Genomic DNA, 22452 nt, shown 5'->3' on the forward strand with positions numbered 1-22452 from the left:
TCCAAATTATCGCAGAAGTACCCTACTGGTCGCGTTCGAATCTGGGATTAATAGAGAACGGAATTGCTGAGTTGAAACTTGCGTCAGGCACAGGTCAGGAGTCGAACTGTCAACCAACAGATACATGGGCGTGTAAGGGAGCCGGTCTGCCCTGCCACACGGGGTCCTTTCCGCTGGCTTATTCGGACCCAGAAGTACCCAAGGCGCTTTTGCTGGTATAATGCTATCACGTTCTCACACGGAAATGTTCGAATGACATTGAGTGGAATGGCATTCGAGAATAGGAATGTGACATTCGGACTCGATGGACTGCCGCGGTGCTGCACGACACTTTCGAAACGCATTCGAAAGCCTCAGCTCGTTTCAGTGTACAGCGACGACGACGACGGCGGTCACACTAGTCCGACAACGACAGTATATATCACGCTGAACAACAGCATGTAATTATAGTGAAATATCTAGTTTACTATAATATGATTCTAGAGGGACACGTCTTTCAGGCGAACGACACCGACGAATCCGGTCGGCGGACGGTCAGCCTTTTAGGCGGCTGAGCGAGAGCACGGTGATGAGGCGGCGGTGTGTGCATGCTCGCGCTTCTAAATGAGCGAAACGAACGGCTATATTTCACGTGTGCATACCTGAACACTCACCAGCGATAAGCGCTTGCCAAATCAGTTTCAATCGACGACGGCTCTGTTCCCTTCCGCGACGACTAGGCCCAGCGAGTTCGCAGGGTTGGATCTGTGATTTCGGCGGTTGTGAAGAGCGAATCACAAGCTTTAGCGAATGCAAATGGTCACCAGGTGTAGTTTTGGCAACAGTGACCTGAAATCAACTATTGCTTACATCGCAGGGCACGCGTACGATGAACGGGAATCGCCGGTGTGACCCAGACTGCCGAGCCGTGCTTTACGGCCAGCAGCAGTCGTCGCCGTCGCTAGCTTGTGGATAACAAGTTAGGCCGTTTCAGTTAAAGCGAACAGTCGCCATACATACTTCTGGATAAAGTAGTTAAAAAAAAGAACTGGTCACGTCGGAGAAAGCCGGGACAAGAAGCGAGAAGCGCCAGTCCTGCGCGATGCCAACAACCCGGCTTTCTCAGGCGTGCGATCGCATCATCGCTTCCCACACATTGTAGCACTGCGTAAACAATCACGAGTACAACCAGTAAAAAAGAAAACAGATTGTTTATTAGAACCAAAGCGCAGATTGCGTTTTATGTTATGTAAACAAGCGATGTAAACAACAGTATGAGTGCAGTCGTCCTCATCGGCGCACTCCCGGGGAAATTTCATGCTGACGCGGTTAATATTGATTGGCGTAATATTATCTTCAAGCACTCCCTTAGACAGAACACATGTAGCATCGTTAGATGACATTCGGCTGCAAGGCATTCGAAGCGCCCGTGTAGCAGGGGTATAAGTGGTGATCACCTTCCTGCTAGAAGTTGACATAAACGAAAGGATGACAAGAAAGGGAAAGTTTTCACTCTTCGCTGAAACGTCATTTCGAGCCCTAGATTGTTCCACGGTAGCTTGAAGTGTAATGCAAATATGTTTACGCGGACAACCCATTTGTTAGAATTTAAATATACTTCAGACGGATTAATTGCGTATTTACGAAAGTACACTTTAAATAGATGGCCAGCACCAAAATGCGATGTCCCGGAACTCGATTTTGAGCATTAGATTGTTCAACGACAGCTTGTAGTGCGCTGCAAATATGCTAATGCGGACTGCCAATTTGCTAGAATTTCAGTGTTCTTTGGACGAATTAATTACGTATTTACGGAAGTACACTTCAAATACATTGACGACACGCAAATGCCATTTCCCGAAACACGATTTCGAGCACTCGACTGTTCATGGCAGCTAGAAGTGTGCAAAGACGTTTAAAAGGACTGCCCGTTTGTTAGGATTGAAATATATTTCGGATGAATTAATTTCATATTTACGAAAGTTCACTTTTAATACATTGACAAGATGCTAAAACTGCATACATATACGTTTACAAGGGCTGCCCGTTTTCTAGAATTGAAGTATACTTTCGATGAATTAATTTCATATTTCCGAAAATACACTTTAATACACTGACAAGATGCTAAAACTGCATGCATATTTTTTCATGTATTTGAAAAGTGCTCGAAGTATGCTTTAAGTGAGGTATTTTTGGCACATTTTAAAAATATATTTCGAATACCAAGCATGAAATTTCAGAAACGTATTTCCTACATATTTTTAGTGCATTCATGAATACAAAATATGTTTAAAATACATTTTAAATAGACCTCCGTATATTCCAAACGTATTAGTTTTTGCTAAGGGAATCAGGAAGATGAATAAATAAAAATAAGTAAAAGTGAAAAGAACTGCAGGTTGACTGCGCCCCAGAGAGCCTGGCAACTAATTCTGCTCGGCACGAATGTTATTCGTTGTTTCGAGATGCCAGTATGACGAGATATGAAAATGAATCAACAAAGACACCACGAAAGCTTATGGTTTTATGGGGTCTAACGTCCAAAAGCGACTCAGGCTATGAGGCGCGAGCCGTATTAAAGGGCTTCTGATAATTTCCACTAGCTAGAGTTACTTAACGTTCAATAACATCGCACATTACCCGGACAACTATTATTTCACCTCCATCGAAATGCGATTGCGACGGCCGATATCGAACCCACGTCTTTCGGGTAAGCAACCGAGCACGATAACAACTAGCCACCGCGGCGGGTGGCCGGTCCTGAGGCCTGTGTTATCCACCCCTCCATTACATCATCATCATCAGCCTGACTACGCTCACTGCAGGGCAAAAGCCTCTCCACTGTTTCTCCAATTAACCCTGTTCTTTGCCAGCTGCGGCCACCGTATTCCTGCAAACTTCTTGATCTCATTCACCCACCTAACTTTCTGCCGTTCCTTGCTAAGCTTGCCTTCCTTTGGAATCTCTTATGTAGCCGTCAAGGACCAGCGGTTATCTTGTCTTCTCATTCAATGCACTGTCAAGCATCTTTCTACCTCTTGATATCGACTAGGATGTCATTAACATGCTTTTGTTCATTCACCCACTCTGTCCGGATCTGGTCTGTTAAGGCTACACCTATAAATTTTCTTCCCATAACTCGCTGCGCTGCCCTTAACATAAGCTGAACACTTTTCGTTTTCCTCCAGGTTTCTACCCCGTAGGTGAGTACTGGTAAGATGCAGCTGCAACTCCAGTATAGTGTTACGAAACTTTTGCCGGGTCGCTACGCAACTTACCCCGGGCCGCGTAGCGGAGCAAGTGGAGAAGAAGGACGAAGGGCGCAGCGGAGGAGAAGAGGACGAAAATGGGGCGCGTGCTCCAGGCTGGGACTAACCGGACGCTGGCTGTTCACCGTTTCACCGTTTGCTCCCATATACCCGTTCATCCTGTAAATAAACCCATTCGCTTCGTCACAGTATTGACAGTTAATGAAATCAACGTCATCATCTGATTGACTACGCCCACTGCGAGACAAATACCTCTCCCATATCTCTAACCGTGTGGGTCATCTGAGGGCATCGTATCCCCGCAAACGTCTTAATTGCACTTGCCTTCTCTTGGAGTCCAGTCAGTTGCCCTTAACGACCATCGGTTATGTCACTTTCGCATTATATGCCCTGCCTGAGCCCATTTCTTCCTGTCGATTTCTACTAGGACGCCCTTTACCCGAATTTGTTTTCTGGCCCACTCTGCTCACTTCCTGCTTCTTAACGTTGCTCCTATCATTTTTCTTCCCATAGATCTCTGTCTTGTGCTCATTTTAAGTTGACCCCTTTCATCAGCCTCCACGTTACTACCCAGTAGATGGATAACTAAGATATAGCTGTTATACTTTTCTTAAATACTCAGAAACGGAGTAAAGTTATAAATACAAGTAAGGCCACATGTTGATCGCCGGAAAATAATATTAACTACGAAAGTAGACGTAGATAGAGCTAAAAAATTCAAGGGGGCACTTTGTTGACCTAAAGTGCGGTGAGGCGAAAGCCTTAAGCGCGGTGTTGCTGCTTGTGTCACTGATGCGTTGTTAAGATGTTAGGCTTCGCATCTAAGAGTGAAACGCGACAGCGTCTTGCAATGCTGCCAGAGTCAATAGATCGCCATCGCCTGTTCGGTTCTACGCCTTGCTCGACGGTAAATTGGTTTTTGAGGAAAGGAAATGTATCTGTCTCTCATATCTCGGTGGACACCGAAACCTCGCCGTAGTGGGAAGGGAGGAAGATCGGAGTGAACGAAGACACCGTATTCATTAGACGTGCCTTTGTTCATTCGAAACCATCGAGCTGGCATGGCGGAGTGGTTAGCATGCTCGTCTCGCACTCCGCAGACCGGGGTTCGATTCCCGAACTCGACCAATTTCTTACTAGGTTTTAGTTATTTATCTGGCCCGACTAGAAAGGTTAATTGGGTTAATTGGGTGATTAAGCAATTAACTAAACTCGGTCCCACTTACTTGGAGCATCACTATACGATCCCTTTATTTGGTTGCCTGGTTACTAGACAAAGTACAATTGGCCCTGTTTGAAATTCGCGCACTGTGACGTCACGACCGTTTCGACCAATTGAAAAGCGTGACATTTCTGTCGACAACTCTTGCTTACAACGATGGGGCATTAAGGGCTTCCGCCTTAATAATTTTTATGAAGCAAGAACCACATGCTAATGAACAACTGTGAGTTCATGCGTCGCATTTGTAGAGATCGCATTGCCATACACATATGTCTGCGCCTACATAACAGCTGGCCAGAGTCAGTAAGCTCTGGTGATAGATATACTCGTATCACCGTGTCTTCCGCCCCGGATTTACACGTCCCCCCCCCCCCCCCCCTCTACTTCCCTCTGCTTTCTTTTCGTACTTGAGAGAAAATATACTCAGAAAACTCGAATGTCTGGCAACGATGCTGACGCGCTAATGACCAAGCGCTGGACAAACCACAGGTCCCATCGCCGTCGTGGCTTGACTAATGGTTGGATAGCAACAGATATTTCATCACCGCCTCGGAACTGGCTTTGTTCTCCGTCGGGAGAGCTTCATTATTCATATGACACGTGTCATTTCTCGCATGGGCGGGCATGACTTGCTGTTTTAGATGAATGACCTTTCAGAACCCCAAAATTTTCTCTTGTGAGTGGACTAGACGTAAGTTCATTTAATTTTTGCACGTTTGACGTTTAGTTTTCTAAACGCCTTGTGAAGACATGTGAGGCTTACTAAAAGGCTTAAGTTGTTTTATCTTCCCAAAACTGCTGTTGTCGTGGGCTTTACTGGGTCTAATAAACTAGGTGAAATATGCATGGAGTTACCACTGGCTCCATCGACACCTGAGTAGCTGTAGGCTGTGAACGCTGCAAGCTTTATTCTCTCCGTGTTTTGAGGGTTATCGCGACCAGCCAGCGTCGCTTGCAGTTTCTGCGGTGTGCTTTAATGTTTCGTGCTCGGAGTAACCAGGTGTGCACTACAATTAAGATGCGCTCGTCAGCGGCACATCTGTGCACCCTGAGACGCAAATCAGCTCATTCAAGAAAGTTATTTATGTTGTGAACACGTCGGGAGAGCTGGCTCTGTCTGTGTTAGAATTTTCAGTGTTTCTTAGTCCTGCCCTTCATGGCATTTAACGTTCTGAAAAGCACGTGGCTGCGGCACCTAGCGCCATTTGACTAGCAAAGCTGAGTTGCAAATGAACTGTTCCTAACTTTTTTTTCAACTTTTAGTCAAATTCTTACTCTTTTTTATACTAAGTTGCTTCAATATTTTGTTCTAACCTATAATGGTATAATCTCTACGAAGGCGTAGCAAATTTTTTCCTGTTATTCTTTTATGCCGCTGGTTTCCTAGTCTTCTTTTCTTTTACTATACGACTGTTGTGCACATTTTGCTTTCACTTTTCCTAAAACAAACCGATTCGAGAAGGCTTACAATACCCGCCTTGAAATCTAAATGGATCCATTTAGTCTGTCTTGCATTGTTCTACACTACTAGCGTAGACTGCGCAAAAATAACCTCCGTTCTCAACTTTACTTCTATACCGCCTCGTTCAGAGTCAACCTGATATGGACTTATGTTGAAATGCACGAACTTTTTAATAATCACACAACTTTTCCTTCCGAACTGGGCCCTTTTCGCCTCTATATTCCCGAAGTTATTCGTTTTACTGTCACTTCTCTCGGGTTGTCGCGATCCTGCTGCAGAAGAGAAAAGTTCACTCGGAACATTTTTTTACTGGTGGCAATATGACGCCATTTGCAATTTGTTAGTTTGTGTTGTGAAGCGTATGAATAATGTGAAATTCTTCGTAACACTAAAGGGCGTGAGAGATTTCTTTTGACATGTCAGTTCATTGGGTACTAAACTATATGTTTAGTCTTCTTAGTGGCACGTTCTTCTTAGTCTTCTTAGTGGCAAAAAATGGGGACGCTTAGGACACCTTAAGAGTGCTATACAATAGCTGTGTTCTGGAACCATTACAAGCTACTGTGGCTGGAGCTCTCTGGTAGCGACGTCGATACCGTCGCAGCCTCTCAGCACCTGCGATGATGATGGTTTTTTCTAATGTGGCGAAGCGCTTGATCGGGCCTTGGAGGTCGCGTGGCCCCGACGACGTCATCACTGTCTTGAGCACTCATAGAATTTTGCCTCAGACATCAGCGGGGATTCGGTTTGGCGACAAATTTAATGCTGTCGGATTAAAAGTGTGCGCTCTTTTTATTTCCTTACACTTCAAGCTCAAACGCTTGGCTGTGAAGAATACGGCCAAGTGACCAGGCGTCAAATTTTTAGATCTAAATTATTATAAATAAATAGCTGTGTAAATATACAGCAATCAAAGAAGAAGCAACGATACTAGACTTCAAAATATTCGCGCAGTTGCTATAAATAGAGACTGTAATGATATGATTCAGAATAATCTAGGTAGACCATTTCACATTCATGACAGTTTAAAACAAAATTCACAATTATACCTTTCTTGAAATTTACTTTAACCTCTCTAGAGACGCATATGATGTAGTATCAAAAAAATTTGAAAATTTGACTTCGTATATTTAAAATCCCTACTTCACTAAAATTACACGAATGGTTGAAACTTTCGGGACTTTCAAACATCGCACACTTTCAAACTAACGGAATTGCAGCGCTCTTCGTCGAATACTATATCGGTAATCTCTTGCAGAGGGCACATTTAATTCAGCAGAAACTTCTCCGTAAACTTGGAACCGAACAGCCGCGAACATTTTTGCTAGCGGAGCGACGATGATATCGGTTGATCTCGCGGATGAGGGACAATAGGACTGCGGTTTGCTTCGATGGGTATTTGACAGTGTTTTTAATGTTTTCAGCGTTCTATTTTCCTTTCGTCGGTATTTATTTCTTGGTTTCGAGATACTATAAGCCGTCGAATACTCACCCCTGCATCTCATGTTTCGCAAGTTTCTTAAGGTCTGCAATATTGTCACGTTGTAGTGACGGCAGTCCAGCGGTCAGTAAGACACCAACAAGACCTGGAAATGAAGGTCTTTATTTGGGCTGACTTGCGCCCGCAAAAGAACTGAATCACTCGGCGGCGGCGTAAGCAACAAACGTGCTCGTCAGTCGTCGAACTACGAATGCCCGCTGCTCGCGGCATCGTTCAATTTAAAGCCGGGAAGGAAACTTCGAGATAACAGGTCGAGATCATCTAGAGTAATCTGGAAACACGCAGATGCAGCTCGGCATGGCTGTGATCAATCGAGATTAGTCCGGTCGCTTCTCGCGCCACGAACACAAATGATAACACCCCTTTCCTGCGGCTTTGCGCGAACGAACGTTACATTACAATGATACGTGGCATCACCCCCTCCCAAAGAAGCATCGTCTCGATGCCTTAAAATGAAAATAAACATGGAGAATGCAAACTTTGAGTCCCTTAGAGTTCATAATATGGCTTGAGGCGTACGACATGTACGACTTCCGGGCGTGTGCGGCGTCGCTGAGATGCTGTCGTGCCGTCGGAGATGACTTAATAGTAGAGGTCACCGATGCGACTGAGAACCTTGTACGGACCAAAGTAGCGTCGCAGCAACTTTTAACTCAATCCACGGCGGCGAACTGGCGTCCATATCCAAACACGATCACCTGGCTTGTAATGCGTGTCTCGTCGGTGCAGATTGTAGCGTCGGGCGTCGGTGTGCTGCTGGTCTTGAATGCGAAGCCGCGCAAGTCTTCGGGCTTCCTCGGCGCGATGAAGGTAGGCGCGACGTCGAGGTGGTCTTCGTCAGAAACGTGCGGGAGCATTGCGTCGAGTGTTGTTGTGGGCTTCCTGCCGTATACAAGCTGGAATGGGGTAAACCTGGTTGTCTCCTGGACGGCAGTATTATAAGCGAAGAACACGTAGGGCAAAATGGAGTCCGACGTCTTGTGTTCGGCTGCGATTTACATTGAGAGCATGTCTGCGATAGTGTTGTTCAGATGCTCTGTGAGTCCGTTGATTTGTGGATAATAGGCAGTTGTCCTCCGATGGCTTGTCTGGCTGTAGTTTTAAATGGATTGTGTCAGCTCCGCTGTAAATGCCGTTCCTCTGTCTGTGATGAGCACTTCGGGGGCGCCGTGCCGCAGAATAATTTGTTCGACACAAAATTTTGCAACTTCTGGTGCGGTACCACTAGGCAACGCTTTCGCTTCGGCGTAGCGGGTTATGTTGTCGGTGGCCACGATGATCCACTTGTTACCTGATGATGAAGTCGGAAAGGGGCCGAGGAGGCCCATCCCCATTTGCTGGAAGGGCTTAGTTAGCGGTGGTATGGGGTTCAGAAGTCTGGATGGTCTAGTCGGAGGCGTTTTGCGTCGCTGACACTCACGGCACGTTTTCACGTAATGGGAAACGTCGGTAGCTAGCCGCCGCCAATAGTACTTCTCCTGGATGCGGTGCAACGTGCGAGCAATCCCGAGATGCCCTGCAGTCGGCTCATCATGACATGCCTGCATAATTTCTTGCCTGAGATTTTTTTCGACGACAAGAAGATGCACTGCCCTGTTGGGCGCGAAGTTCTTCTTCAGGAGGACATTATTGTGAAGGACGAAGGACGACAGTTGGCGCTTGAACCCCCGGGGAGGCGATGCGGTCTTGCCTTTCAAATAATCTACTAGGCTTTGCAACTCAGGATCCGAGCGCTGCTGCTGCGGGAAACTGCTGGAGCTTACCGGTCCTAGGAAAGCGTCGTCGTCTTCCTCTTCTGGTGCTGCGTCTACGGAGGCTCGCGCTAGGCATACTGCATCGGAATGCTTGTGGCCAGATTTGTAGACTACAGTTATGTCGAATTCTTGAAGACGCAGGCTCCAACGAGCCAGGCAGCCGGAGGGATCTTTCAAATCGGCCAGCCAGCACAGAGCATTGTGATCGCCCACAACCTTGAATGGTCGTCCGTATAGGTAGGGGCGAAATTTGGACGTGGCCCACATAATGGCGAGACATTCTTTGTCGTCGAATAGTTGGCTTCGGCTCTCGACAGTGAACGGCTAGCGTACGCAATAACTTTCTCCTGTCTGCCATTTTTCTGAACGAGGACCGCTCCTAAGTCCACACTGCTTGCATCGGTACGAACTTCGGTTTCGGCGTTTTCATACATGTTCCCTACCACATGAGGTGACTGTAAGCGGCGCTTCAGATCGTTGAAAGCTTCCTCTAGCGGCCTTTCCCATTTAAAAGGCACGTCAGCCATGGTAAGTTGGGTCAAAGGTTCAGCGATGCGCGAAAAGTTCTTGACGAATCGCCGGTAATAAGCGCACAATCTAAAGAAGCGGCGCATAGCTTTCTTGTCATTAGGCTGTGGAAACTCTGCGATCGCAGCCGTCTTGTGGGGGTCTGGGCGAACTCCATCCTTGCTTACGACGTGACTAAGGAACAGCAGCTCCTCGCAGGCGAAGTGGCACTTCTCCGGTTTCAGGGTCAGGCCTGAAGACTTGATCGTTTCCAGCACTATCCGAAGCCTTCTGAGGTGGTCTTCAAAGCTTGAGGAGAAGACAACAACGCCATCTAAGTAGACTAGGCAAATCTGCCACTTCAAGCCTGCAAGCACCGTATCCATTACTCGCTAGAACCTCGCTGGGGCAGAGCAGAGGCCGAATGGCATCACCTTGAATTCGAAGAGTCCGTCTGGCGTGACGAACGCAGTCTTTTCGCGATCTCTTTCGTCGACTTCAATTTGCCAGTAGCCGCTTTTAAGGTCCATCGTTGAGAAGTACTTAGCGTTGCACAGCCGGTCCAATGTATCGTCTGTGCGGGGGGGGGGGGGGGGGGGGGTGTAGACATCCTTCTTTGTAATGCTGTTCAAGCGGCGGGACGAATGGTGCTGCCCAGGGGCTCCTTGATGGCTGGATAACGTCGTCACGAAGCATTTCCTCAATTTGCTTGCGGATAGCTTGGCGTTCTAGCGGCGATACGCGGTAGGGGCTCTGTCGCAGTGGTCGGGCGTGTTCGTCTGTGACAATGCGGTGCTAGGCAAGCCTGGCTCGTCGCACATTCGGTGCTGATGAGAAGCAACCGCTGTACTTTTGAAGAAGACTGCGTATTTGGTCTTGTCTGCTCCGTGGTAATGCTGGGTTGATATCAAACGTTGGTTGATGGCGTTGGACAGATGGTTGTACGGGTTGGTCGGGCAGCGCAAATATGTCTGATGTCTGCCAGCTCGTCGAGGAAAGCGATCGTCGTACCTTTGTTTAGATGCCGGTATTCTTCGGTGAAGTTCGTTAGCAACACCTCGGCTTGGCCATTTCGGATTTGAGCGACTCCCCTTGCGACGGCCAGTCCTCGATCCAAGAGTAGCTGGGTGTTCCCCTTGATGACGCCTTCGGCAGTTTCGATGTCTCCAGTACCTATGCAGGCGACGACACTTGATCGGGGCGGCACGCTAAATGCTTCGTCGAGGACGTTTAAGGCAACGTGATTAGTCGCTGTCGTCGTTGCAGATATGGCGTTGTCCGTGGAAAGCTTGATCGACTTAGATCAAAGGTCGATGATCGCTCGATGTTCATTAAGGAAGTCCATTCCCAAAATCACGTCTCGCGAGCATTGCTGCAGGATCAGGAAGGTTGTCGCATAGATTCTCCCGTTTACAGAAACTCTCGCGGTGCAGCGTCCCGACGGCGTAATCAGGTTGCCACCTGCGGTGCGGATCAGCGGGCCATCCCAAGTTGTTTTCACCTTTCTGAGTCGGACAGCGAGTGGGCCGCTCATGACAGAGTAGTCAGCTCCCGTGTCGACAAAGGCCGTAACCGCGTGACCATCGACCGTAACTTCAAGGTCACTTGTTCGCGTTCTCCTATTGTACGTGGGGGGACCCAAAAGAAACCGAACTGAGAGCGCGCTACCATTCGTAGACGTAGTAGAGAGTTCTACCGCTAGATGGGGTTAGCAGAGACCTTCACGAAACAGCTGTTCAGACGACATAAATTTGTAGGCAAACATTTGAGCGTAGTGTTGTGTTTCGCTTGCAGTTACTTTGTTCCGCCTGCGAAATCTTTATGGCAAATTTAAAAGAACAGAGAGTGTGTTTGAAGTTTTGTTTCCTGCTTGAAAAATCGGCAACGGAAGCTTACCAAATGTTGCAACAGGCTTTTAAAGAGGGTGCTATGAGCCGCACACAAGTTTCCGAGTGGTTTGGGCGCTTCAAACGTTGTGAGATGAGTGTCGAAGACCATGCTCGTTCTGGGCATCCTTCAACGTCTCGAAACGATGAAAACGTTGAAAAAATCCGCCAAAAAGGAACAAAGATGGTCGTTTCACGATCGACCAAATTTCAGAAGAGACAGAGGTGAGTTGGAGCTCCTGTCAGCGAATTTTGACTGAGCAGTTGCAAATGAGACGTGTTTTCGCTAAATTTCTTCCTCGCATTCTCACACAGAATCAAAAGAACATTCGATTAAATTTGAGTAGGGATTAAATAAAAAGAGATTGAAAGGGATCCAAACTTCTTCACCAAAGTCATTACTGGTGATGAGAGTTGGTGTTAGGGGTATGATCCAGAAACTAAGCAAGCGTTAAGCCAGTGGAAGTCTCCCAACTCCCCGAGACCAATAAAAAGCAAGGCAGTTGAAGTCGAATGTGAAGACAATGATCATTGTCTTTTGTGATGTTCTTGGAATTGTGCACCAGGAATTTGTTCCCCCTGGCCAGACTGTTAACAAGCACTTTTATTTGGAAGTTTTAAGACGTCTGCGAGAGGATGTGCGGAGGAAACGCAAGGAACGTTGGCGATCAGGTGACTGGTTCCATCATCACGACAACGCCCCCGCACACACGGCCTTACCAGTGGCCCACTATTTGGCCTATCGGGGATGGACTGTCGTTCCCCACCCTCCATATTCACCAGACCTAGCCCCGTGCGACTTTTTCTCTTTCCGAGAATGAAGAAAAGTCTAAAAGGGAAGCGTTTTGGTGATGTGGTGGCCGTACAAACAGCTTCGCAGAGGGCACCGGACGATATCAAAGTTGAAGAGTTCCAGAGATGCTTCAAACAGTTGGAAAAAAGACTTGATAAGTGCATTGCATTTCATGGAGAGTACTTTGAAGGTGACTGAAGAAATTTTGTGCAAGAGTTAATAAATAAAGTTTTTATACGAAAAATCCGGTTTCTTTTGGGTCCCCCCTCGTACGTTGTCTTCGGTGTCCGATCTCGGCTTCGTCGAGTAGTGAGGCTGCGGTGGGCGTACTCCGATGTTATTTCACTGGGCAGCGGTAAAAGCTTCAAGTCTGACCGCGTCTTCGTCGTCGTCGTCGTCGTCGTCGTTGTTGTCGTCGTAGTTGAGGCATGGTCTTGCGTTTTCGTCGGTGGAGGATCTTTGATCTTGCGCTCAGAAGCAACCTCACCTCCAGAGGCTGCTTTATTCAGTTTAACCTTCGGGGGCTGGAGGAGCGTCCACGCATCGTGTAACCTCGGCTAGGAGATACAAAGCGCGGTGAAGATGGCGACGGGGAACATGATAGGCGGCTCGGAGATGAGCATCCTTCCCGACGCAAAAACTCCTCGATTTCGGCTGGTCGCTGGCCGGGTCGGGGCCGTGGAGCGTCGTAAGAGAACCCTCTGATGCCCAGTCGTCTGTATGGGCAGTGCCGGAGGACGTGACCGGCTTCGCCACAGTGGAAGCATAGTGGCCGGTGCTAGTCGGCAGTTCTCCACTCGTCGCATTTCCTCGGCTGTGTGCGGCGCTCGTAGGACGGGCGGGTTGGGGCGAGAGGGCGGCTGTCCAAAGCAGCTGGCTGAGGGCGATAGGGGTTGGGTCCCGTCGTCGAGGTGCAATACGGCGCACTGCTGCGGCGTAAGTCATGGCTGGAGGTTCCAGAGGCTGCGTGGTGGTCGGTGTCACACCCAAGGCCTGTTGCACCTCGTCCCGGACGACGTCGGTGAGCGAAATGAGCTGCGGCTGCGTTCCTGTTGGCAGCAATCGTCGGAGCTCTTCTCGCACACTTTCACGTCAGGTTATCGTTGTTAGCGGTGTCCATGCAGCGTGCTGACAAAAAGCGCTGCTGGCGGTCATACTGGCGGGCTCTGGCATCAAGAATTTTTTCCATGGTGGATGCCTCTTCGACGAATTCCGCAACGGTTCTCGGTGGGTTCCGTACGAGGCCCGCAAAGAGCTGCTCTTTAACTCCTCGCATAAGCAGCTTGACCTTTTCATCTTCCTTCATGCTCGAGTCGGCACGCCGAAAGAGACGCTTAATCTACTCAGTGTACATTGCAACACGGTCTCGCTTGGATGTTGTATGCGAGACTGTAGCAGCTGCTGGTCTCTCTCCTTTCGCACGACGTTCGTGAAGATCTTCAGAAGCTGCTCGTTGAAGGTTTCCCAGATCGTGAGGCTAGCTTCCTCATTCTCCAACCAGATTGTTGCTGGTCCCTCCAAGGCGAAAAAGACGTACCTAAGTTTCGTAGCATCATCCCAGTTGTTGAAGACAGCCACACGGTCGAACTGTTCCAGCCATTCTTCGGGGTCGGCGCCAGGCGAAGCGTCGAAGGTTGGTGGCACCCGGGGCTGGTGAAGAATGATTGGAGTCGTCGTCTGGATCAAGCTCATGGTGGACGTTGCTACTGGCTTTCGCTTCCGGGTAGGGTCCGGCAGAATCCCGAACTCAGGTGCGTCTCCTAGCAGACGTCGACTTGCGCGGTGGACTGGACTCAGGTCCTCCGGTAAATGACTGCGGGGGCTGGCGTCACGACTTGTACGGGGTGTCCGGAACATGGCAGGCTACCCAGCACCTCCACCAGATGTGACGTTGTAGTGACGGCAGTCCAGCGGTCAGTAGGACACCAAAAAGACCTGGAAATGAAGCTCTTTATTTGGGCTGACTTGCGCCCGCAAAAGAACTGAATCAATCGGCGGCGGCGTAAGCAACAAACGTGCTCGTCAGTCGTCGAACTACAAATGCCCGCTGCTCGCGGCATCGTTCAATTTAAAGCCGGGAAGGAAACTTCGAGATAACAGGTCGAGATCATCTACAGTAATCTGGAAACACGTAGATGCCGCTCGGCATGGCTGTGATCAATCGAGATTAGTCCGGTCGCTTCTCGCGTCACGAACACAAATGGTAACACCCCTTTCCTGCGGCCTTGCGCGAATGAACGGACATTACAATGATACGTGGCAATATTCTTCTGGCGGGCTAGTTTTCGCCTTTGGTAATTTTAAAACTGCTCGAAATTACGAGTACAGAGGAAGAAACCCAACAGAACAAAACAAAAAACAAAAGGCTTCGGATTTTTTCACATACTTCAGACAGGATTTTTCATCTCATAATTTGAACAGCTTGACCACACGATCTAAAACAAGTTAAAAAGAATTGTTCGCACAAAACTTGTTACTAACGATATTGGAGTATAGCCCAAATGAAAACACACAGCTGAAAGCAGAAACGAAAGGGGGTACGTGAAGACTGCAAATAATCCGCAGCCTGCATTTGTGAACTTCTTGCGGAAACAGATCACACGATTCCAGATTTTACATCATTATCATGCATTGTATCCGAATCTCCAATGTACTCGAAATTATCGCACTGTATTCTACGGATCGAGCAAGATATCGTGATTTATCCTATCCGCCTGAATATTTCAGTGCGTGCAAGAGCAGGCGCATTCAAAGAATAAAAGAGATGCAGGTGTGTTGTAATATCCCTGCCTGGGTTCTTAGCGGCACGTTATTCTCCCAGGAGCACAATCCAAAGCGCCAAACAATCTGACGCCAAAAGAGATAACAGAATCAGGAGATAAGAGTAAGCATCCAAAGTACTACGTGTGGAAGATCCAAGTGTTCGAACTGAATAATATATATACCATAAGACAACCGGCTTATGTTCATAAATGGGTCTTTTCGAACAGTTCCGTGTCGTGGACTCATGCTGGCGGTCTGACTCTAGCATCCTGAGTAAAAATTCCGCTCCCTCTAATATTAACATCTCCAACCGAGCTGCTATGCGGGGACACCGGTTCCTAGAGCCGCAATTATTCGAAGCCCAAGAGGGTTCAGAGTCGTCCTTGCCGATTCGCAAGCAATTTTCGCTGAGTCTACCGCATGGGATATGCAGGCGAATGGTATTCACACTCTCTCTTAGCTCTCAGTGGGATATCCATGCTTCAGCGTCCTTAGCAGTAACGGTACCTCACCGTGTACCACTTGCGGGGAGGGGATTACATGGTTTCGGTAGCGGTCCGCAAGCCATATGAATTCGCCGCTTTGCCTTTCGACTCTGCTGCCCTCATAAGGCCACAAAAAAAACTTCAGTCGGATTCAGAGCTTTGAAATTTCCGCACTTTATGGTTATTTTATGGGCGGCATGTCATCATCGACCTTCTTATTGTCACAAAATTCGGCGCATTTTAAAAACAAACAAAGAAAAACCGCCGCGCGCACGGCCTCTCGCCGGCGCGAGCCCAACGGGAGAGAGGGAAAGCCCCCGCCGAGCGCGTGCCTCTCTCTCTATCGCCACGGCGTGCGCCGAAGGAATGAGTCATCCACGCCGAAGATTCTCGAACATGCGAGTCGGTTCTACTGCTGACCGGAGGAAAAGGGCGTAGCCTTGCGTGCACTAAGTCATGTCCCCCTCCTCTGCACTCGGACGTCGGCTACGCCGCCACGACGGCGCCACGCTAGAACACGCTGGAACCTTCGCGAAACGACTCCTGACTTTAACCAATGAGGACGCGCGGCCGGCGAGAGAAAGGAAGGGAAACTACACGGGAGATACTGCGTGTATGTGCGCGCCTACTTTGGCGCATACAACAACAGACGTGAGAGCGAGCCTATAAAAGAAGGACGCTGACAGCTATCAGTCAGTCCGGACCGCCGTTTAAGCTTCGGAGAAGCGCGCCCGTTCGACTCCCGGGGAAAACACCACTCGGCCAGCCACGGACCAACGAGGCTACGTTCGCCAGTCTGCGGGACGGCATCGTCGTGGAACTCTGGTCGTCGGACTGCTGCAGTGCCCGGTGAACAAATTGTGTTTTGTTTGTTTATCTCTCTCTCGTGTGTTAGGGCACTTTAGGTGCAATATTGCATGTGTATTGTATTTTCTCTCGAGTTTAACTTGCACGCGTTGCATTGTTTTATTAATCACTTCGTATGTGTTTGTACTAGTGATTGTGAAATCCTCTGTATCGTCTCTTTGCTATATAAACCTTGTTTTGTTTTGTAAACCTTTGGCTCCGACTCATTCTCTAGCTTGCGACCAGTGAAAGCTGGGCACCGAACGCCCAAAAACCTCTTGTCACTTGGTGGCTGGTCTCCGCTGAGCTTGCCACGCTGAGTCGAGGGCATCTCCTTTGAGTCCGAGACCGCTACCCCCCCTCGCTCTAAGGGTGTCTGGGAGCTTCCCACGTAAAAGTGCGCGAAGTCTGGGTGACAATATATTCTGGCGTCCCCGACAGGACGTTTGGTGTTGCAAGCACAGAGAACGGAGAAAGAGTCAGAAGGAGTTTACGAATCGTAAACGAGTGTTAGCAGCAGAGCGATATTGTGAGGTGCCGCGCCGAAGCGGTTAGTGATGTTCACCGTGTAGAGGTATTCATTGCCTTGAATGTAGAGTTCGGTCTCCAAATATGAGCTTCAAGGAGCTAAAGGAGCTAGTAGAGGCCGGTCTCCAGATGGGGATGACCGGAGCCGAACTGCGAGAATGGGTGGACCAGGAAAGAGACAGAGCTGAGAAAGAAAGAGAGAGAGCTCGAGAAGAAAGAGAGAGAGAGAGACAGAGCGCTAGAGAAGCCGCTGAGAAAGAGAGGCAAAAGAAACGTGAAGAAGAAGAGAGAGAAAGGAAAAGGCGCGAAGAAGCGGCCGAAAGAGCTTTTGAAAAAGAAATGGCAATCATTCAGAGGAAGATTTCTGAAATTCGGCGTTTGAACAACGTCAGGAAGCCTGTGGAGCTTAACCCCGTAGAGGCCGGGTGGAAGACTAACGAGTCTAATTTGTTGACAACCACGGAAGAGGTTGTAACTAGCTCCACTAGTGAGAGTGTGGTTGTGGAACAGCCTGTTCCTGCAACTGAAACCACAGAGAGTGAAGAACAAACCGGAGTGCCGCTTCCTCTAGAAATTGATTGTGTAGCTACTACCGAGGTAGTAGGCATTGAGGTAAAGGCCGACCTGACGCGGCAGTCAGAGGGGACCCTAGAGCAGCCGCCTGAGGACGAAGAAGCAGTTGAGATCTCTATGGAGGAGTCCGAGTGCTACACCTCTGAGTCCGGCAGTGAAGACCACGAGAAAGAGTGGTTAAATGGCACTGAGTGTGAAAGCTCAGACGTAGAAATACCTGAGGAAAGCGCACTCAGTGAAGACCCGGAAGCCGTTCCGAGTGAACCCTCGAGCAGCGAGGAGGGCTTTCCCGATGATAAGGGTGAGGAAATTGATGCCTATAACGATGGCGAGGAAATTTTCGCCTATGAGGAAGGAGTGGGTGCAGGAGAAGGAAAGCCTTTTTACGGCTGCACACTAAGTGACCAACTGACGGAAAGAATTAAGGAAGGAGAACTGAGCAGTGAGGAGAATAATTCTCCAATGACTCCTGAGCCGAGCTCTGAGCATTGCGCTCGAAGAGTAGGCAGAAAGAAGGAAAGGAAAAAGGACTTGGAAGAAGAAAGCTCAGTGCTCGAAGAACAAGAGAAAGCTGAACGAGTGGCTTCATCACGAGAGAACAGCTCGGATGACGCAACTGGCAGTGAACCGGCCTTGACCCGAAGAAGAATTTGGAAGAAAGAAAAAAGAAAGAGAAATGAGTCGGACACCACCGAAGGAGGTGAAACCGAAAAGCAGAAGCCCTGGAGAAAATTCAGGAAGAAAAAGAACAGAGACAGAACTATAGTGCCTAGAATATACTAGGCACTATAACAGAACCAAGCTGAAGACAGCCGAGCCGAATGCAAGCGAGCTGCACGAGCATCGCAGCAAAGTGAAAAAGAAGCTGAGACGAGCAAGCCCAGCGTTCAGCAACGACACCGTCTGGAGGCGAAAGCGCAAAGAAACGGGCGCACGCCAAGAAGGAAAGCACAAGAAGTGGAGGCGTCATGAGCGAACTGGCGTAAAATTTGTTCGCAACCGACGCGCTAACCACAGGAAAAGAAGGGCTCGAAGTCTGTGCGCGAAACCAGACATGAGTACGAGCACGAAGCGGGGCCACAACAGCGTTCGCAAGAGAAGCCTCCGCAAGAGGCGGAAGAAGACCAGAACGCGAGACGGGAAGAAAACACAAAGTCGCGTAAGAAAGAGAATTAAAAGCGCGACTGAAAGGTTGAGCGAAACAGCTCTGTTCCGAGCCCACGGTGTGAGCCGAATTTGGAAGTATAGGCGGAAGTGTGCCTTGTACTTGCGTTCTCCATGTTTGCAATTTTGTGTTAATGTACTGCCCAATCGCGGTGTGTTTTTATGTGCATTGTGAACATTGCAGAGAGTTTTGTATGTGAAAACGTGGTATTGATGTATGTATTTTCACATGCAGTTTGTGAGCGCATGCATGTGCGCGCGAATAGACCCTTTAGAAAATTCAGTCTGGCAACTCGGCAGGCATCATCATCAGCAACTTTCGTCGGCGTCGTGCGCCATATTTTGGGCACCTTTGGCTGGAAGACGCGCAGCTATAGCGCTCTGCACAGCCTTTGCACTAGTTTCCACCTTGTGGCATGTCTGGTTGCGTTTGTGAAAGCGATGACGGAAAATTTGCAGAGGTCGAGGGACCTGACTGTCATCCCGGGCGGATTTTCAGAAAGGCTTTTGGACTCCTATCGTCCGGCCGCACCTCTCAGCGAAGCTACAAGCCGGTATCACTGCGATCCGTCGACAGTGCGCGTTGCCGTGTTACCCTGCAGGTCGAATCTACTGTCGATAAAGGAGGGCTAACAACACTTGGACCGGACTCGACTACGAGCAGGCGCACTGCAGGACGAAATGCGTGTGGATCCGGATACGGGCGCTCGATCAGCGATCTAGGCCTAGCGACGACTAGGGCAGTCGGGGACCAGCGCGCAGCTCGTCGCCCGGCGTCGCCGCGGGCGGTGTCGTTGCCGAAAGCTCCACTCTAGCACAGGCATGCTGTCGTTGCTAGAATCTAGCAAGCATCCTTTCTGGTAGCATGGCCGTTTTGTATTTTCTTGTGCGAACGTGAAGTAAGCTGAGCCTGACGGCCGGCCAGCCTGGATCCCCTGCCGGCGTCATAAAAACGAGCTAATGAGTGTTCTCGACGTAAATAATAAGCCCTGTAATAGGGAAATGAGAAAATACATCATTTTTCTGGGTCATTGGTCAATACCGAGTTGCTGGTAAAAGTGACAACTGTGGTACGAGCGAATTTGTTGCGAGAACCGCCTCGAAGCTGCCGCTGGCCCGACGCTGGGGTCCGGCTCGACTGGCGCCCGCTAGCTCCGCTGCTGAAGGCGCCGTAGAAATTAACCATACTATTATTTTATTGTGAGATGATGCTGTTAACAGCAAAGCGGAGTGAAGAATAGGCCTTCAATTATAGCGCAAGCGACTTCCGAAGCGCCGGCCCCTGCCGCTTCGATGCGAAGCAGGCCATAGGCCTAGCGACGACCACGGCAGACAGGCACCGCAGAGCTCTTCGCCCGGAGCGCCCGCGAGCGGTGCCGTTGCCCAAAGCTCGCAACATCAGCTGGCATGCTTTGTCGCCGCTCGAGTATAGCTGGCAGTCTTTCTGATAACAAGGCGATGCCGTCTTTTCTTGCAATATTTGTACACCAAGCCAAGCAGCGCTCAGGCACTGCTGGGCTGCGGTGAAGTGCGACACCGGTTGTCGGCGGAGCTTGGATAGAGCGGCGCAGCAGTGCTTGCCGCTGCGTGTGTCCCTGCTTGCTGTGGTGTGGCAGTTCGGAAGCGGCGCGACGGACGTGTTGCCGGACATGTGTCTCCTGCCTTAGCCAGAGTGCACAGGCCCTGACCGAACGAAAACACACAGCTGCTGCTGCTGCACTCCGCTTATGTCGCCGTCGTTTGCTGCATGTTCGCAACGGAGACAACGACGGCGCTCCTCGCCGCGCCGCATCGTCGTGCTCTTTTTCGCGCACACGGAACTCTCTATGAATGGACGTGAATTCTTGAAAATCCAAAACAAGCGCGTTTGAGCTACGTTTTGATTTTGTGACGCGCCGAAACAGTCGCCAGCATCGGAATGCATGTCCTCGAGTGCGCCGAAGGTGGCACCTTTATTTTTGTGCTCACTATACAGCGGAGCGGTTACACGGTAGAAGGAACATTTCGCTGCTCTTTCAATACTTATATCATTTATTTTAATGTGAAAACGAACAGGTCACGGACGAGAAGAAATAAGCATGCAGCTACTCCATGCGCTCCGTGCTCTGGAAACAGCTTGTTTCCGTGCGCGTCTCTTCACCGCGCTGGCTGCAGAAAGGCACACAGCAGCATGCCGGCATCGCGACTATAGCTTGGTGCAGATAGCCAATGTCAAGGAACATGGCTAGGACACAGAAACAAGAAAATTGCGCTTGTTGTGGCTTCGCCGGGCGCGCGTACTTTTCAATCTGGCCCGAGCGCATACCGGCAGGCGTATGCCCAAGTAATGGCGGAGGCACCGCGGTTTGCGCACCACACACCAGATGGCGCTGAATTTTCTAAAGGGTCTATTGTACCGCCGAAACGCGGCGTGCTTTGAAGTGTTGTGAAGTTTGGAGTGCAATCTGTCTATTGTACTGTGTTATGTATGTGAAAGCATCAAGATATTGATGTATGTATTTTGGCATTCGCCACTGACTTTGTGAGCGCATGATGGGTGCGCGAATTTTGTGTTTTGTGAATATTGTTACACAATATTCTTAAAGGAAGGGGCAGTGTCACAAAATTCGGCGCATTTTAAAAACAAACAAAGAAAAACCGCCGCGCGCACGGCGTCTCGCCGGCGCGAGCCCAACGGGAGAGAGGGAAAGCCCCCGCCGAGCGCTTGCCTCTCTCTCCATCGCCACGGCGTGCGCCGAAGGAATGAGTCATCCACGCCGAAGATTCTCGAACATGCGAGTCGGTTCTACTGCTGACCGGAGGAAAAGGGCGTAGCCTTGCGTGCACTAAGTCACGCCCCCCTCCTCTGCACTCGGACGTCGGCTACGCCGCCACGACGGCGCCACGCTAGAACACGCTGGAACCTTCGCGAAACGACTCCTGACTTTAACCAATGAGGACGCGCGGCCGGCGAGAGAAAGGAAGGGAAACTACACGGGAGATACTGCGTGTATGTGCGCGCCTACTTTGGCGCATACAACAAACAGACGTGAGAGCGAGCCTATAAAAGAAGGACGCTGACAGGTATCAGTCAGTCCGGACCGCCGTTTAAGCTTCGGAGAAGCGCGCCCGTTCGACTCCCGGGGAAAACACCACTCGGCCAGCCACGGACCAACGAGGCAACGTTCGCCAGTCTGCGGGACGGCATCGTCGTGGAACTCTGGTCGTCGGACTGCCGCAGTGCCCGGTGAACAAATTGTGTTTTGTTTGTTTATCTCTCTCTCGTGTGTTAGTGCACTTTAGGTGCAATATTGCATGTGTATTGTATTTTCTCTCGAGTTTAACTTGCACGCGTTGCATTGTTTTATTAATCACTTCGTATGTGTTTGTACTAGTGATTGTGAAATCCTCTGTATCGTCTCTTTGCTACATAAACCTTGTTTTGTTTTGTAAACCTTTGGCTCCGACCCATTCTCTAGCTTGCGACCAGCGAAAGCTGGGCACCGAACGCCCAAAAACCTCTTGTCACTTGGTGGCTGGTCTCCGCTGAGCTTGCCACGCTGAGTCGAGGGCATCTCCTTTGAGTCCGAGACCGCTACCCCCACTCGCTCTAAGGGTGTCTGGGAGCTTCCCACGTAAAAGTGCGCGAAGTCTGGGTGACACTTATATTCACATCAAGAAAAAGGGATTTCCCTTTGGTCGTCACTGACAATCGTTCAGCAGCCACCATGAACCAGCGAG

Source organism: Amblyomma mixtum, chromosome 8 (genome assembly GCF_055824585.1).
Source record: "Amblyomma mixtum isolate Tamu chromosome 8, ASM5582458v1, whole genome shotgun sequence".
NCBI classification, from domain to species: Eukaryota; Metazoa; Arthropoda; class Arachnida; order Ixodida; family Ixodidae; genus Amblyomma; species Amblyomma mixtum.